This window comes from Delphinus delphis, chromosome 13 (genome assembly GCF_949987515.2).
Source record: "Delphinus delphis chromosome 13, mDelDel1.2, whole genome shotgun sequence".
Taxonomy (NCBI): domain Eukaryota; kingdom Metazoa; phylum Chordata; class Mammalia; order Artiodactyla; family Delphinidae; genus Delphinus; species Delphinus delphis.
In genome coordinates, this window is record NC_082695.1 from 50,041,785 (window position 1) to 50,059,967 (window position 18,183).

The 18,183-nt window shown below is 38.0% G+C and overlaps 1 protein-coding gene across 2 annotated transcripts in view; it reads left to right on the plus strand.

Moving 5' to 3' along the window:
* Positions 1-18,183, plus strand: part of GALNT1 (polypeptide N-acetylgalactosaminyltransferase 1) — a 127,935-nt gene that overhangs the window by 36,003 nt on the left and 73,749 nt on the right. Inside the window, exon 2 of one of the 2 annotated variants that reach the window (XM_060028903.1) lies at positions 8,625-8,679. The exons of the other annotated variant lie outside the window; for it this stretch is intronic. The gene's annotated coding sequence lies outside the window, so the exon portion shown is untranslated. The remainder of the gene's footprint in view (positions 1-8,624; positions 8,680-18,183) is intronic. 2 annotated transcript variants of the gene reach the window in all.

Sequence of the window (18,183 nt, forward strand, 5' to 3'; positions counted from 1 at the left end):
CCCAAAAAGAGGTGCTTTTAAAGAGAGTTTTTTCCTCCCAGGACATGGCAGCTGTGTGGTCATCAAGCACCCTACTCCTCTTATCTTTCTGCTTTTCAGTCCTTAGCCTGTGGCTTGCTTTCTCAAGGTCTTCTCATGGTTGCAAAGAATGTCCTTGTAGCTCCATCCTTTGTGTTCATGTTCCGGGCAGTGAAGTCAGTTCCCTTTTAATACCTTTCCCATACCCCACCCAGTGATTTCTGGTTTGATCTTACTAGCCACCTTAATCTGTGTGGCAGGCCAGGATATGTAAATTGCCACTCATTAATACAGCAGTTTGATTTGTAAGAAAGAAGAGGAAAGTAGATATTCAGTGAGGAACTAACAACCTGCCACAATTTAGGTCTTTTATATATAAAAAAGTTCCTATTGAAGCGCTTTCCTTCCTCCTCAGAGTTAACCATATGTGAATTTGGTATATTATTCTCATGCATATTATTTTACCTTTACAGTACATACTTATGTCCATGAAGTGTCTTATTTTAATATATTTTGAAACTATATAAATGGAACATACTGTGCATATGCAGATTGCTTTTTTCTTCATTCAGCATTGTTTACCCAGATAGATGCACATAGTTCTAGTTTAATTTTAACTAGTATGTAGTATTATACAGTTCATGTATCCTCTTGATGGACATTTATGTTGTTACCTTTTTTCCCCCATCATAAACAATGCTGCAGTCTTTGTACATTTCTCCTTATAAGTACGTGCAGAGTTTCTTCTGGGTGTATATCTAGAAGTGGAATTACTGAGTGATAGGGTAGTGCTTTCTTTAGCTTTGCTAGATATTGTCAGATTGCTCTCTGAAGTGGCTGTGCCAGATTACACTTATAACAACATTGTAGGAGTGGCTTTTTATTCCTTCCTGACACTTGTGTTGCTGCTCATCTGTTGAGGTCAAACTCATTTCCCTGAATACTGCTGAGGTTGAGTATATTTTCATATGTTCATTGGCTGTTTATGGTTCCTTGTCTGTGATTTGCCTGTTCATACCTTTTGGCTGTTTTTCACTTGTGTGTTGTTGTTTGTTTTGATTTGGAGGAGTTTTTAATACATTCTGATACTAATCTTTTGCTGATTATTTCTGTTGTGGATATTTTCCCCCAGTCTCTGGCTTATCATTTAAATGTCTATGATGTTAGTTATATTAAAATTTTTAATTTTCATGTAGTAATTATTTTTTCTTTTATGGTTTGTGCTTTTTGAGTATTCTTTAAGAAATTCTTATGTAACCAGGGACATAAAGATATTTGCCTATATTTTCTTTTAAAGTTTTAGAGATATGTATCCTTAAATCTTTAATCCACCTGGAATTGGTTTTTTGTATGGTGTGAGGTAGGGATTTTATTTTTACATATGGACGAACATTTATTAAATAGCCCATCCCTTTCATACTGATTTGTAGTGCCACCTGTGTCATGTGTTATTTGTATGTTCATGTAGGTCTGATCCTGGACTCTCTATTCTGTTTCACTGGTCTTTTAATCTGTCTCTGCCCATGATTCACACTGACTTAATTACTGTAGCTTGATTGATATATGGTAGACAGAGTTCCCTCACCTTGTTGTTCAAAATCTTATTGGTTTTCATGGCTTTGCTATTCAGTATGATTTTAGCATCTGCTTTTAAAGTTTTATAAAAGACTACATTGAGATTTTGACTGGAGCTGTAGTCAGTATATAGATTAATATGAAGAGAATTTACTTCATTTTTTAAAAGGTCTTTCTAAGCATTTTTGTAGTTATTATTGGCAAAGGAATTCATTGAATTTTGTTTTTAAAATCTTTTTTAAAATTTATTTATTTTTGGCTGCGCTGGGTCTTTGTTGCTGCGTGCAGGCTTTCTCTAGTTGCCCCGAGCGGGGGCTACTCTTCGTTGTGGTGCACGGACTGCTCATTGCAGTGGCTTCTCTTGTTGCAGAGCACAGGCTCTAGGCGCGCGGGCTTCAGTAGTTGTAGTATGCGGGCTCAGTAGTTGTGGCTCACGGGCTCTAGACCACAGGCTCAGTAGTTGTGGTGCACGGGCTTAGTTGCTCCGTGGCACATGGGACCTTCCTGGACCAGGGCTTGAACCCGTGTCCCCTGCATTGGCAGGCAGATTCTTAACCACTGCGCCACCAGGGAAACCCAAGAATTCATTGAGTTTTGTATGTTGATCTTGAATCCAGCAACCTTGCTACAAGTTCTCATTAGTTCTAATTGCCTTTATTTTCTTGGATTTGCTATCATTTCTTTTGTTGTTTTTCTGTTTTCGTCTTTCCAATTCTTAAATCTTTTGTTTCTTTTTCTTGTTTTACTGTTCTGGATAGGAATTCTAGTACATTGTTGGAAGGGAAAAGTGATAGAAAGCATTTTTGTCCTTTTCCTTACTTCAAAGGGAATGCTTACAACACTTCATCAATAAGTATTTTGTTTACTGTAGATTTAGGGCAGGTATCCTCTCTCAGGTTAACAAAATTCATTCTATTTCTAGTTTCCTAGCATTCTTTTGTTTTTGTTTTAAATATCATGAATAGGTGCAAGGTTGTATTATTTCACATAAAATGTTAAGTCCCTTGCAACCATATAGTTAAGCTTCCTCCCACCTCTATCCTTGGCTCTAATTTTGTCATATATTATGTCTTCATATTAATAAATTGTACAATACAAAGTTATAAATTTTGTTTTAATCAGCCATGTCTTTTAAGAAATCAGGAGGGAAAAAAACCAGGCTTTTGTATTTACTGATATTTACCATTGCTGATGTTTTTCATTTCTCCTTACAGATCTGAGTTTCCATCTGGTGTCATCTTCCTTCTGCCTGAAGAACTTCTGTTAGCATTTCTTGTAGTGCAGGTCTATGAGGCATGAGTTGTTTTGGCTTTTTCTTTATCTGAAAATGTCTTTGTTTCATATAATGAGAAGTCATTCTTTTTTTCTCTGTATTTAATATGTCTTCTTCCTCTCTCTGCTGCTTTCAACATTTTTTCTGAATCTTTAATTTTCAGCAGTTTGAATGTGATGTGCTCTAGTTGTGATTTTCTTTGTATTTATCTTGCTTAGGGTTCACTGAACTTAGATTTGCAATTTTATGTTTTCTACCAACTGTGGACATTTTCAGCTCTTATTTTTATGTATACTTTTCTGCATAATTTTCTCTGTGCCCTACTTTCTGGGACTCCAGTTTCACTTATGTTAAACTTTATGGTTCTGTACCTCTGCTCAGTGAGCTCACTGATGCTCTTTGTTTATTAAAATATTTTTCTTTCCACTCAGATCTTCAGATTAGGTTATTGTTTTTTTTATCTGTCTTTACGGTGACTGACCCTGTATTCTGTTGTTGCTAATTTGCTTTAAACCTGCCGAGTAAATTTTTCATTTCAGACTGTATCTTTGTGTTCTACATGGTTCTGTACGGTTCCATTTTGTAGTTTTCATTTGTCTGATGAGAGTTCCCTCTCTTTATTATTAAGTTCCTGAACATATTTATAGTAGCCACTTTATAGTATTTATAGTAGTCCTTGTCAACTAATTCCAACGTCTGAGTAATCTTGCGTTCGGTGTGTATTGACTACTTTTTTCTCTTGACTTGGGTCACATTTTCCTGTTTATTCTCATGTCTAGTAAGTTTTTATTGTATACTGGGTATTGTGGATATGTTTTTGTGACCTGCAATTCTGTTTTGTCTGAACGATTATTGACTCTTTGTTGCTCTAGCAGGCAGTCAACTGACTAGACCTAAACTCCAAGCTCTGTTTACCCTGCATTGGGCAATAGCTGATTTCTTTGTTCAGTTCTTACAGCTGTCTGGCTGTAGCTTTCATTTTGGACCTCTGGAGTCTCTTCCGTGTTGTATGGTCCAGGGCTTACCTAAGGATTGTGGTGGAGGTTATATACGTATTTCGGGGTTCCCTCTTTTCTAGGATATCTCCCCTCACTTTCCTATTGCTCTTTTAGCTCCGGACTTCATATTTTGATGCCATGAACCAATATGATTGTGAATTCCTTCTTGAACTTCAGCTTCTCTACACAGTGTCGGCTGGTATCTGTCCTCAGGCATGTACTTGTATAAAGGCAGAGCTCACCTAGCATAGTTCCCCTCTTTCAAGGGTTGGCTTCTGTCTAGTTTCTGCCTTTTGATTGCTCTCCAGTGCGTTTAGTTGTTTTTATCTTTCGGCCAGAGTTTATGATTGTTGTTTGTGGGAGGGTTAGTCCAGTATAAGCTATTCAACCTTTATGTGTGTAAATCTTCTGTGCTTTCAATTTTTTTTTAAAAAAAACCTTTATTTTGAAAACAATTTTAGGTTTGCCATAAAATTGAGAGGAAAGTACAGAGATTTCAGTCCATATGCCCCCTGCCCCCACAAATGCATAACCTCCTCATTGTCAGCATCACTCACCAGAGTAGTGAGTGGTGCATTTGTTTTTTTGTTGTTTTAACCAAGGATAAATCTACATTGACACATTATAATCAGTCAAAGTACATAGATTGCCTAAGGGTTCACTCTTGGAGGTGTGTATTCTTTGAGTTTGGACCAATATATAAAGGCACATATCCATCATTATAATATCATACAGAGTATTTTCACTGCCCCCTAAATCCTATCCTCTATTTATCCTGACCTCCAGCCCCCATCCCTGGCAACCACTGATTTTTTTTTTTTGCTCCATAATTTTGCCTTTTCTAGAATGTCTTATAGTTGGAATCATACAGTATGTAGCCTTTTCAGATTGGCTTTTTTCACAGTAATGTGCATTTAAGGTTCCTTCATGGCTTTTCATAGCTTGATAGCTCATTTCTTTTTAACACTGACTAATATTCCATTGTCTGGATGAACCACAGTTCGTCCATCCATTCACCTACTGAGGGACATCCCAGTTGCTTCCAGTTTTTCGCAATTATGAATAAAGCTACTGTGTAAACATCCCTGTGCACGTTTTTATGTGAGCGAAGGGTTTCAGCTTCTTTGGGTAAATACCAAGGAGCATGATTGCTGGATGGTATGATAAGAATATGTTTAGTTTTGTAAGAAACGGCCAAATTGTCTTCTAAAGTGGCTGTACCATTCTGCATTCTCACCAGCAGTAGATGATGGTTTCTGTTGGATGAGAGTTCCTTACCAGTATTTGGTGTTGTCAGTGTTCTGGATTTTTGCCATTGTAGTAGGTGTGTAGTGGTATCTCATTGTTTAAATTGTATTTTCCTGATGATGTATGATGTGCAGCATCTTTTCATATGTTTATTTGCCATCTCTATCTGTTTGGTGAGGTTGCTTTCACTTTTAACTTTTCTGAATCCTTATGTTTTTGATTTATGTATCGTAAATAGCATATAGCTTTTATTTAAAAAGTCCAGTCTGATAACTTTTAATGAATACATTTAATCTTTTTATCTTCATTTAAATTACTTATGTATGGGGAATTTTTTCTACCATTTTGTTTTGTGCTTTCTATATTTGTGGGTTTTTTGTATTAGGATTTTTTTTTTTGGCTGCATTGGGTCTTCGTTGCTGTGTGCAGGCTTCTCATTGCGATGGCTTCTCTTGTTGCGGAGCACAGGCTCTAGGTGTGCGGGCTTCAGTAGTTGTGGCGCGTGTGGGCTTCAGTAGTTGTGGTGTGCGGGCTTAGTTGCTCTGTGACATGTGGGATCTTCCCGGACCAGGGCTCGAACCCATGTCCCCTGCAGTGGCAGGCGGATTCTTAACCACTGTGCCACTGGGGAAGCCCTGGATTTTTTAAATGATTTTAAGTTCCTTCCCATTTTATTCCAAATTGATTGGTTTTCTTATTTCTCCTTTTTGCAGTTTGGTTTTTGATTACACATACTGTTTTTACTTAATTAGTTGTTACCTTTTAATTTAAAAAAATATTTAATTTAAAAAAGTCTAAAATTAATCAAATATCTCTGCTCTATACCTAAACACAGCAAGCTTAAAATGCTTTAATTTCAGTTACCTTTATTCCTTCTTACATGGCATTTCTTTCTGTTATTTTCATTCATTTACAAATAATTATTGAATTCTACCATGTGCCAAGTTTTCTTCTAGGTGCTGTAGTAATAGCGTTAAACAAAATAGAGGCTCTGCCCTCATGAAGCTTACAAGATAATTAATAAACTAATTATGATATATTATGTTGTAAATTAGTGTTTGGTGCTAGAATGGAAAGTAAAGCATTAGGACAAAAATAAAGAATGACTTGGGGTGGAGATGCTATTTTATATATGAGTTTCTGCTGTCTTCAGACATTTGATAAGATTTTTAGGACTCAAGTGTGAAAAATATGATTCTCTTGCTGGAGGAGCTTGCATTCTAACCAGAGTCACAGGAAGAAGTTACAGATGTGGGAGCCATCAGCACATGGTGGGTAATGCTTTACAACTGGTGGATTTCCCAATGAGGCTGTTACAGTGTCAGGCAGCATCCAGACAGATCCTGGGCAGAGTGGGATGAGCCAGAGAAGAAGACTGCAAAGCATAGTCAGAAAAGTGGGAGAACAAGGAATGACCCTGGAGCCAAGAAAAGAAGAGGTTATGTTTTACTTATAGCCTGCCTATTCTGCAAATAATTTAAGAGGCTGAGACATCAAGTAGAAGGAGTATGAGAAAGAAACTTGTCTTGGTAGTTAGGACATTAGAGTGACTTGATCAAAAACAGTTTCATTAAAGTGAAGCCAGACTACACTGAGTTGAGAAGTTGAGAAATTGGAGACAGAATGAAGACTACTTGCATAGAAGGTGGTAAAGGAAAGAAGAGAGAGAGAGTGATAATTTGAGGGGAAGAACTCAGGGCTAAGGTTGGTATTCTGGCAAAAATACAGAACAAAACCTTGGAGACTTTAGGGACTCTCTGGCCAGAAAATAAAATGGGCCTCTGGCCTGGAGGAGGTTTCTGCTGGATCCTTTATTTGCCAGAAACTGCTCCCTAGGATCTCTCGGGTTTTCCATTGCTGATGGTGGCAGTGTATTTCCTTGTATCTCAGTTCATTGTTGGGAGGAAAGATGTAAATTTTCTGAAACCTCAGTGTTCTGTTGTAATGATTTGTCATTTGTATTCAAGAGGTAAAATTAAAAACATGGGAAAACTTCCCGTGACTATTGCTCTTCAAACTCCTTAGCATGAGAGTCAAGATTTCCCCTGTTCTGAACACACCCTTTCAACCATATCTCCCAGTTTCTCTGTTTGCTGTCCCCTAGATGTCCCTTGATTTTCCTGCCTCCCTATTTTAGCTCACGTTGTTTTGTCCTCTTGAAATATTCTTTTGCCTTTTCCTAATTGAAACCAATTCCCGTCATTCTCCTTCACCGGGTTCTCTCCTTTGTGCACTATAGCTCCTTGTAGCTTGGCACCTGTTGCAAAGATAGAAAAGCATTCTGTAAATTGTAAAGTGCCACAAAAACTTATTATATATCCTCCTAAACTACAAGCTCATTGAGGGAAGAAACTGAGCCTTCTTCATATTTATGTACATCAAACTACTTAGTTTTGTGTCTTGTACATACTTGATATTTATTGAAGTTTGAATGAATTAGGGATTTGTGATTCTGTGATAGCTTAAATAATGCTAAGAATGGGCATATTGTACACCAGGTTCTACTTTGCAGCTGTTAAATTTATACTGAAATTCTGCTCCTATGCAGTCTCCTGTAAAAGTAGATTCCTTAATTTGGATCCTCCAGTGGTTCACCTCTCATTTTTTTCTTCACAGGATATGTGCCTATCTAAATCAGTAATTGTAGGTTGCAGAGTGATGTATTGGCATGCTTTTGACTATAGTAGCAGAATACCCAGTTAAACAAATAGGGCTTTATCCCCTCTGGTAACAAGAAGTCTAGACCTAGGAGATTTCAGGGTGTCTGTTAGTGGCTGCATGATACAACAGGGTCCCTTTTGCTTTCCATGTTTTCATGTTGTCATACTTAGCATGTTGATGTTGGCTTCCCTCATGACCTCAAGATGGCTGCAGCACTTCTAAGTATGCTCTGCAAACAATATCCAAAGCCAGAAAAGTATAGTTTCTCCTTCAGCATCTCTATGAGGGAGCATAACTTTTCCTGAATGCTTCCCAATAGATTTCCCCTAAGATCCTATTGGTTGAGATTTGGTTACTTACACTGGCAAGAGGAGTAGAACAGTCACAGTTGACTTGGACCAATCAAGAATAGGTAGTCTAGCAGAGAATGATCACTTGAATTCAGTTAGGGGTCTAATGCCATGAAAAACATGGGGTGGGAGATAAGGAACAAACAGTATCTGCCACAGGTGCTGTCTGTGTGTCTTTGGCCTTCCCACCTGGGAAGTTAATATCCTCATAGATTTCTAAGAGGAGGAGAGATACTTTCTACAGTATTTCCACTGAGCTTGGTGTTGGATCTCAGAAATACTTTATTCACTGATTCACTTATTCATGTAATAAACATTAACTGAACACATATTTTGTGCCAGGTATTGTGCTCAGCATTGGGGAAGTAGCTGGTAAGACTTGGTCCTTGTCCTCAGGTGGTGGCTGGTGTATAGTCCAGTGGAATAGGGTGGCTGAGGTAATGGGGGGAGGAGAGAGTTATTTTGTAATAAACTGATTTTAGGAAATTTATTTTTCAACAGGAGATGTGGGACATGTGGATTTGGGATATGAATTCATTTGAAAAACCACTTTGGGGTAAGTTGATAGCTGGGAGTAAATGACTTGAGGGTTGTACTTCTCTTTACATTGGGATTTGCTCTTACTGTGATGTAGGTTCAAACTTATGTTCATTGGACTTTATGCCTCATATACACACAAGAAAATGGCTTGTACTAAAATCCTAGTGTAGTAATTTGAGAAATAAAACCATCAAGCATAGCCACAGTACTAATTAATATTCATGCATTCACTTCTCATTCAGGAGGTCAATATGAAGACTAAATGAAGACCAGGTTCAGAAATAGAAAGATACTTATTATATACGGTTTAACCTGCTTGCGCTCAACCAATAATCCTGTCATGTGGACTGGAAAGCACTCATAGCACCAGTGTTATGGAGATGGAGGGTTAAAGTTTGTCTCTGAGCTTCTCTTTGCAGTACTCCAAATGGCCGTTTGAATTCTCATTGCATCAGTACAAATATAAAAGATTCCTGATTTTTCATTTCATCTAAGAAAGAGCCTCTAGAAATGCTATTTAATATTTACTGAGTGTTTACTATGAGTGTGTTGTGCATTACTTCATTTAATTCAGGGACTATAAGGTGGGTATGTTTTTCTCATTCAGAGGAATAAAAAGACCCAGATTTATGCAAATAAAGTACAATTGTTAGGATCACATAACTAATACGTTTTGGAATTGAAATTTGAATTTCAGCATTTGGCCTAACAGACCCTCATTTCTGTTTTAAAATGCTGATTGTGTTGGGTGTCCCCAAGACCAACCCCCAGGTTTAGTGACTGGCTAGGAGGGCTCATAGGATTCAGCATATGATCATAATAATGGCTAAGATTTATTACAGCGAAAGGATACACAGCAGTATTACAAAGGGAAGAAGTGCGTGGGGTGAAGTCTGGAGGAGACTAGTCACTAGCTTCCAAGAGTCCTCTCCCAGTAGATTCCCACCGGATGAGCTTAATTCCTCCAGCAATGAATTTTGACAACACATGTGAAGTGCTGTCAACCAGGGAAACTCATTAGACTCTGTGCCAATGTTTTTATTGGACCTGGTAATGGAGCCACCTTCCACCTATCATGTACCAAAATTTCAGGCTCCCAGAAGGAAAACATGTTTTGCATAAACCATAATGTTTGTATAAACAGTTTAGGCACAGTGAGGCCCACTTATCATTTAAGGTAAGTTTTATATCGTTGTAGGGAACTGTTTATCCTTCAAGTTCCCAGACACCAGCCAAGGGCTAACCTTGCAACCCAGCCTTTCTAAGGACAGTAATCTCAATCTTACATCTTAGCTTTTATCCTGTACACTGATTTATTCATTTAAGGATATTGTTCTTATGATCATTTAGCTTCTGAAAAGTAATGAGAGAAGTAGGTATTATGGCAAACGAAATTCTTTAGTGGTGTTTATTTTGAGGGTCCCATGACTGCCCACTATTTGATTTGCTGGAAAGACTGACACAACTCAACATAATGTTGTACTCATGGCTAAGTTTATTACGGCAAAGGTTACAGTGCAAGAACAGCAGGAAAAAGATATATGTAGGTGATTGCTAGAGAGATCAGGCACGGACTTCTAAATCTTCCCTCTGTGAGGATCACAGGGACACGATTTCCCCTCTAGCTGTGAGTGATAGAGACACGTACAAGATGTGTCGGACAGGGAAGCCCATGAGTATTCCAGTCCAGAGTTTTTATAGGAAGCTGGTTACATAGGCATACTACTGCCATGTGGCCAGCCATGGCAACTGAAACTTAGGGCTCCAGACCAGATACCAGGTGCGCATCATAAATCTTGATGATTACTTTAAACAATGCTGACAGCCTGGTACATCCTGACTCACCACCTCTAACATCCTTAACCAGTGACTGTGAACATTCCAGGAGTTTAGTTCTCAGAGTTTGGCCAGGGGTCATTGCCATGGCTGTAGGCATCCCCCAGGGTTTAGCAAGGACTGGGTAGGACTCTTTGTTAACTCTATCCTCTCAGACTCCTACATGAAATAATGCTTTATTTGTTGAATGCAAAATTTAATGATGACATATTTTTATAATATGATACTCTATACTTGGAAAAAATAATTGATAGTAGAAATAGTTTGCAAATTTCACTTACCTGAGGGGAGGTTTGTAGATTCTTTTCTTTTAGGGATTTATATAATGGTGACTTTTGAATTTCCCATTTTTGTCCACAATTATTTGTATTATATACAGGTATATGTTATGTTAAAGAACGATACAGAAATATGAACTTAAATTAGTTGAATCAAGATATTACAAAATTAACCTTCTCTCTGAAGGTCTGCCTCATGAGAAGCTTTTAAACACAATGGGATCTCTTTTTTATGCAATTTGCAGATTCACAGAAATAACAGTTTTGCAGAAAGAAAATAACCCATAATTTAAAAATTGCCTGGTTCCAGGATTTGGAACCAATCTTTACTAGTTTATTTATTGCTCTTTGAAACCTGGTTTGTGTTATGCAAAAAAGAAAGACAAAGTAGATGGGGAAGTTTCCATGCTTGAATATGAGAAGTTCTGAGTTAACAAACTTGCATAGCTTTCCTTATTGCAGGACTTCACAGAACCTTTGGTGCAGTGATGGACAGCGAATGGAGTATGTAACATTTCCCTAACTTATTTGACCATGGAATTTCTTAAGTGCGGACTCTCCCTGTGGTCTTGCAAACAGTGTTCTTTAGAACAAAATAACAGGACATCGGGAAGCCCTTAAAGGGATTTAGCTAAAGGAGAGACAGAAACAAAACAACTATAGAAAAAAATTTAAAGAAAACCTTGTTGTAGAAAAGTTTAGTGTCTTACACTGCCTGATAAAACCTATTTAGAAACTTCCCTATCTGGATGTCTTTTTCCTGCCAGGTTTCCTGAGTTGATGTTTCTCTTTTGTAATGTGAATGGCGTGTCTCTTACACTGGTATTTAATAGTGTGATAAGAGCTTCTGTGGTGTGGATCACTGCCTTCATGCTCCTACCATCTACAGTGTCTGACATGGTAGCAAGAACGTAGTTGGCTAAGACTCAATAAATATCCAGACAGCATGGAATGATTGTGACTCTAAAATACTGAAGCCATTTTTTTTAAGGAATAACAATATAGTAGACGTAAAGGCTAGGTGCTGTGCGTTTATCTTAATAGTGCTGTCATTTGAAAAACACTTTTAGAACTTTTCTTATAGACTTCCCTTGAATTCCTCTTTTCATCTCCAACTTTTTTTATGACCTTTATGAATTTGTAATTGGTTTATTTTTTCAGAACAGTAGAATTTGTCTACCATAGACATGTAAGCACTTTTAACTACTAGATTTCTTTTGCAGTAGATGGAATATCATTTTAAGTAATTAAATGGTCGTCATAGCTAAGGAAGGCCAGTGGGTCAGAAGTAGCCAAGGCCCTCCTCAAGTAGTGAAAGGTGAGAATACTTGCTTTACTGTGTATCAAAAATTATTAGGGCTTCCCTGGTGGCGCAGGGGTTGAGAGTCTGCCTGCCGATGCAGGGGACACAGATTCGTGCCCTGGTCCAGGAAGATCCCACATGCCACGGAGCAGCTGTGCCCGTGAGCCATGGCCGCTGAGCCTGCACGTCTGGAAAAAAAAAAAAAATTATTATAAAGCTGTAATAATTAAGACAGCCATGTGGTGTAGGGATAGACAGACCAATGGAACAGAACATAGAACCTCAGAAACCTGGTTTATGACAAAGTTGGCATTGCACACTTCTAGGGAGAGGATGAACTTTTCCATAAATAGTACTGGGACAATTGGTTATCCACATGGAAGAAGATGACATTCAATCTCTACTTAAACTGGAAAGGTAAAGCTTTAAAATTTTTAGACCTTAAAACATTATTTTTAATGATCTCTAGATAGAGAAGAGTTTCTTAAGACATAGAAAATGTGAACTATAAAAGACACCTCTTGGGAATTCCCTAGCAGTCCAGTGATTAGAACTCCGAGCTCTAATTGCTTAGGGCCTGGGTTCAATCCCTGGTTGGGGAACTAAGATCCCGCAAACTGTGTGGCACAGCCAGAAAGAAAAAAATAAAATAATAAAAGACACCTCTTGTTAAGAAGATAAGCTATAAACTGGAAAAGTTACTTGTAGTACATGTAACTGACATGGATTAGAATCTAGACTGTATAAAGATCTTCACAAACTAATAGGAAAAAGACAAAACAACCCCACCCAGTAGAATAATGGACTAAACTTCAATAGGTACATTAGAGAAGAGGAAATGGAATGACCAGTAATGTCAGAGATGGTGGGAAAATGCAGATTCAAACTATATTAAGATAACAACTACACACTTACCAGATTGTCAAAAAATAAAATAGTTTGACATCAATAACTGTTGCCAAGGATATAACACATCCAGAGCCCTCATTTTTCTTTCTAATTTGTTTCAAACACCTGGGAAAACAAATTTGCCATATTAGTCATATTGAAAATATGTATACCCTATGACCTAATTCCCCTAGGTATGTACTGTAGATCAGGGTTGGTGTGACAACTCATGAATTAAGAAAGGTTTTTAACATCTTTAAATGGTTAAAAAAATAAAAATAATATTTCATAATTTGTAATATGAAAATTAAATGAGATTCAAATTTCAGTGTCCATAAATAAAGTTCTGTTGGAATACTGTCACGCTTTCTTGGTTACATACCACTTTTGGCTGCTTTTGTGGTACAACACCAGATTTGAGTGGTTGCAGTAGAGATCTTATGTCCCGCAAAGCCTAAAATGTTTACAATCTGGCCCTTTGCAGAAGAAGTTTGCTGACCCCTGGCACGTTTGTTCCAGGAAACGTGTTCAGGAATATTCATAGTAGTACTGCTTGTAATAACAGAAACCTAGAAATAACCACATGTTTATTAAGGGTAGAAGGGATAAACTGTGGTAAGCCTCATAGTGTATAATTATAAGCCAATTGAATATTAGACAGTAGTGAAAATGAACTGACTGCAACTACATGCCAACAAATGGATGGTTCTCAGGAACGTAGTGTTAGAAGAAAAGCAGGTCTCAGATTCTTCCGTTTATAAGCAGTTCAGAAACAGAAAATGTAAACAAGGCATTTTTAAGGATAACAGTGAGGTAAAACTATCAGGAAAAGAAAGAATGTTAAGTTCAGAATAGAGGTGGTCTTTGAGGAACTAGGAAGAGATGGTATTGGAGAGGGAACTATAAAGGTGATGTTCTTATTCTTAAACTGAGTGGTGGATACATGTGTATGTTGTGTTGTGATCCTTTATATCTGTGGTTTGTTTTATACCTACTTTTGATACTTGATATGTTTTTGTGATTTGGGGCATTAAAAAGTATCTTTTCAAATAGTGTAGTCTGCCTCATAATGTATAATTGTTTATGACTAGTAGAGGGGAACCTCACCAGTGGACCAGAACCTGTTTGATTTTTACCTGTAGGTCTCCTCTGTCCCCTACCCACCCATCCCCCCAGTGGCCATCCCAGATGTGTGTTAGGAACCCAATTCAAATTGTCATAAACAGAAAAGGGGATTAATAGAAGGATTTCCTGGGTGTTCACAAAAGCCAAAGTAGAGTCAGGGACTCCGTCACCTTTGCCTCTCATCCTGTGTGCCTCTGGGCTCATCTTCTTGGACTGCAGGTCAGCTTTCTCTACATGTTGGGCAGTGTAGCTGACTGCAGTGCTAGATTAGCACAGGCTTCCAGCTTTGTGACTCGGGAAGCCAAGGGGTGAGGTCTTGTGGTTGACCTGGCCAGGTCATTTGGCTGTCCTGTGGCCAGGGGGCTAGATCTGTTACCAGAAGAAACCCTTGGGGGAGAGTGGGGACAGCACAAGTCAGAATCATGAGCCAGGAAGCCACCTCAGTTTGTGTCTATTTTATGTCTGTTCTTTAAGTATAAAACAATATGTGGCTTTTTGACATAGCTTTGTGGATATCAGGGCTATTTTGAAGTGACCATTAAGACATTTATTGCTTAAGACAGGATACTCAGTGGTTGGGGTGGAAAGAGAGGTTAGAAATGTCTGTTGAGCGTATTACTGCAATTAAAAAAAAATCACAACAGCATCACCACAAAGGTGTCTCCTGCTACCCCTTTATAGTCACAGCCATTCCATTCTTTTCCCCCTGATAGGGACATTTAAGACATTAAAATGTTTGAGTCAAAATAGACATTACAAACTTGCTTTAAAACGATGTATCTATGAGCTATTCTGAATGACTGGGAGGGCACTTATCCCACTGGTAATAGTGTTTAAGTGGGATGGGGGTTTATAGATGGCTTTGTATCTTTTATTTTACTTCTCTGTGTTTGCCAGGTTCTTTGTATTGAGCATATATTACTTTGTAACTAGGAAGAATATTCACTTTTAAAGGTATTGCTAGGAGCTAAGTCTGTTTATCACCTTGGAAACTGGCATTCCACTTAAGATGTTTGCCATTCCAAACACTGAATGCTCTAAATTAAAACATTTCGGCCAGTAAATTTTATAGGAGTTATTATCTATTCATAGATTTACTCTTGTTTTTGGTATATGGTAGGATCTAAATTTTTTTTTTACCATTTGGAAAGCTATTTGTTCCTTTATCAGTTTTCTGCTCTGATTTATAGTATCACCTTTCCAATTTTCCACACGTTTAGGTTTGTTTTGGGGTACCACATGGCTGTAGATACTTCTGCTTTATAATAAATCCAGTTCCTAAAGGTTTCATTTGTGTTTTGATTAGAATTAAATTAATTTAGGAAGAAGTTGCTTGTTTGTTTTTCCTGAACATGGTACATCTATCCATTAGTCAGGTGTTCTTTTATGTCCTTCGACAAAGCTCCACAATTTTCTCCATGTCTTGCACATATTTTGTTAAGTTTATTTCCAAATACCTTAGGGTTTTTATAGCTGCTTTGAATGTGATGTTTTCCTTTATATATTGTAATTAGTTATTATCATGAAGAAGCATGATTGATGTTATATGTTTACCTTGTATTCAGCAACCTTGATGAAATAATGAATTAGCTCTAATGGTTTATTTATTGATTTCTTTTAGAGTTTCTATACAGAAGACATGCTATCTGCAGATAATTTTGTCTCTTTTCAATCCCCTAATTCTTATTCCTTTTCTTGTCATATTGTTTAGACCTCCAGTACAATATCAGATTGAAGTGAGGATGCATAACTTTTCTTATTTGCAATGTTACAGAAATGCATCAGGAATCCCATCATTAAATATGTTTGCTATAAGTTAAAGAATTTCCTTTCTAGTCCTAGTTTTCTGTGAAGTTCTCTATTGATGAGTAATGAACTACCTAACTGCCTCAAAACTTAATGGCTTTAAACAATAAACATTTATTATCTCATATATTCTTTGGGTCAGGAATGCAGGAGTAGCTTAGCAAGGTGGTATTGACTCAGGATCATATATGATGTTGCAGTCAAGATGAAGGCTTGACAGGGTCTGCTTCCAAAGTGGTTCACTTCCATGCCTCGCAGGAGAGTACTCTTTGTTGGCAGGAGGTTTCAGTTTCTCAGCACATGGATCTCTATAGGGATGCTTCAGTGTCCTTCTGACGTGGTGCTGGCTTTCCCCAGAGTGTGTGATCTGAGAGAGAGCTGGGAAGAGAACTGTGCTTTATGACTAGCCTTGAAATCACACATCATTACTTCCACCATATTCTATTGGTTAGAAGCAAGTCCCTAAGTCCAGCCCACACTTTAGGAGGGAAATTACACTCCACAAAAATTACTTCATGTATTGATTTTTTTTTGGTCTGTCTGCCCCTGCAAAGTTGCACAAGAGCAGGGGCTTCTATCTGTATATCTTTACAGAGATATACAGAGAACCCCACTTTGAGCCTCAAACTTTTGTGTCCTCAGCTGTGGTTAACATCTCTTTGAGGGTATCAGAGGTACCTCATACTCAGCATGTCCAAAGTCAAACTTACATTTCTTTCCATCTTTTCCTCCTTTCCAAAAATTGGTCCTCTTTTACTGGTCCCTGTTTCTATGACTGGCAACACTCTACATCCACTTGTATAGGCCAGGATTTCCTCCTCTTTACCCCCACCTGACTCATCCTTAAATCCCATTGAGTTTGTCCCTTAATACCTCTTGAATCTCGCCACTTTTATCCAGCTCCAGCTTTGTCGCAATCACAGTTTTCACCTCTTTTGTCTTTGATCCACTGGCCTTTGAGTGTTGGGCTCCTTCCTGCTATAGAATCCTTGCTACTCACTGCCCCAAATGCTCATTTTCTCTTCAAATCATGTCTTCCTCAGGGAAGCCTTTTTGACAAAGTCAGATCTCTTTTACAGATGTGTATAGTGCTATGTACCTCCCTCCAAAGCAGTTATCATGATTGAAATTTCACGTTTATGTGAGTGTTTGACTAATGCCTGCTTTCCTGGAGACAACTTTAAACTTCGTAAAGGAAGGAATATTTGGTTCATGTTTGTATTCCTTGCATTTGACACATTCCCTACATTTACTGAGTTTGTGTGTTTTGAATGTATGAAATAATAATAAATGAATGGGGGCTTCCCTGGTGGCGCAGTGGTTGAGAGTCTGCCTGCCGATGCAGGGGACACGGGTTCATGCCCCGGTCCGGGAAGATCCCACATGCCGCGGAGCGGCTGGGCCCGTGAGCCATGGCTGCTGAGCCTGTGCGTCCGGAGCCTGTGCGTCCGGAGCCTGTGCTCCGCAACGGGAGAGGCCAAAACAGTGAGAGGCCCGCGTACCGGGGAAAAAAAAAAAAAAAAAAAAAAAATAATAAATGAATGAATAGGTTTCTTTATAGTTCTGAGAAATAGAGCAAATGGAATATATAATTAGTAAATAAAATAATCTTGATTCTCTTTATAATGTTAGAGGATAAATATCATTTTTTTAAGTCTTTTAGTTTTTCTGGCAGAAATTTCAGCTACAAATTAAAGGAATAGTTCTATTGAAGGGTCTCATACCTCTGCCTGGTCAGTACAGTGCAAAATTAGTCATTCTAGGTGTAGGTGCCTGAGAATTCAGTGTTCTTGGGAGAGGGGAGATAAGCACCTTAACATACTCAGAAGACTGAAGTTTTAGGTCCAAGAGAATGATGCTTCTATTTTCTCCAAAGCTGCTTTTGAGCTGAGACTCTCTTTTTAGGCTTGAAATTTCTGGAGAGCCTTGGCTAGAAGTATATGGAGTAAGAGAAAGTAATTATTTAGCCCTAGAAAATACTGATCAACCTTTGGAAAAACTTGGCATATGACACGTAGGATAGAATCAGAAGTTTACTGTTATAATTGATCACTGTACTTTGACATTAATTCAGATTTTATACCTTCTAAAATAATTAAGGAGTTAAATGCATTTCATATGGAAGGTTTTAATCTATTGTGGTTGAGACAGAAACTCTGAGCTTTTAATAATTTCCAAGATAAATTCTGGTATGTATCACTTGAAGAAATACACAACAGTTTTTCTCCTAAAATTGGAATTGTTTCTTTGAAGGATCCTCACCTCTCCTGTATTTATCTGTGTA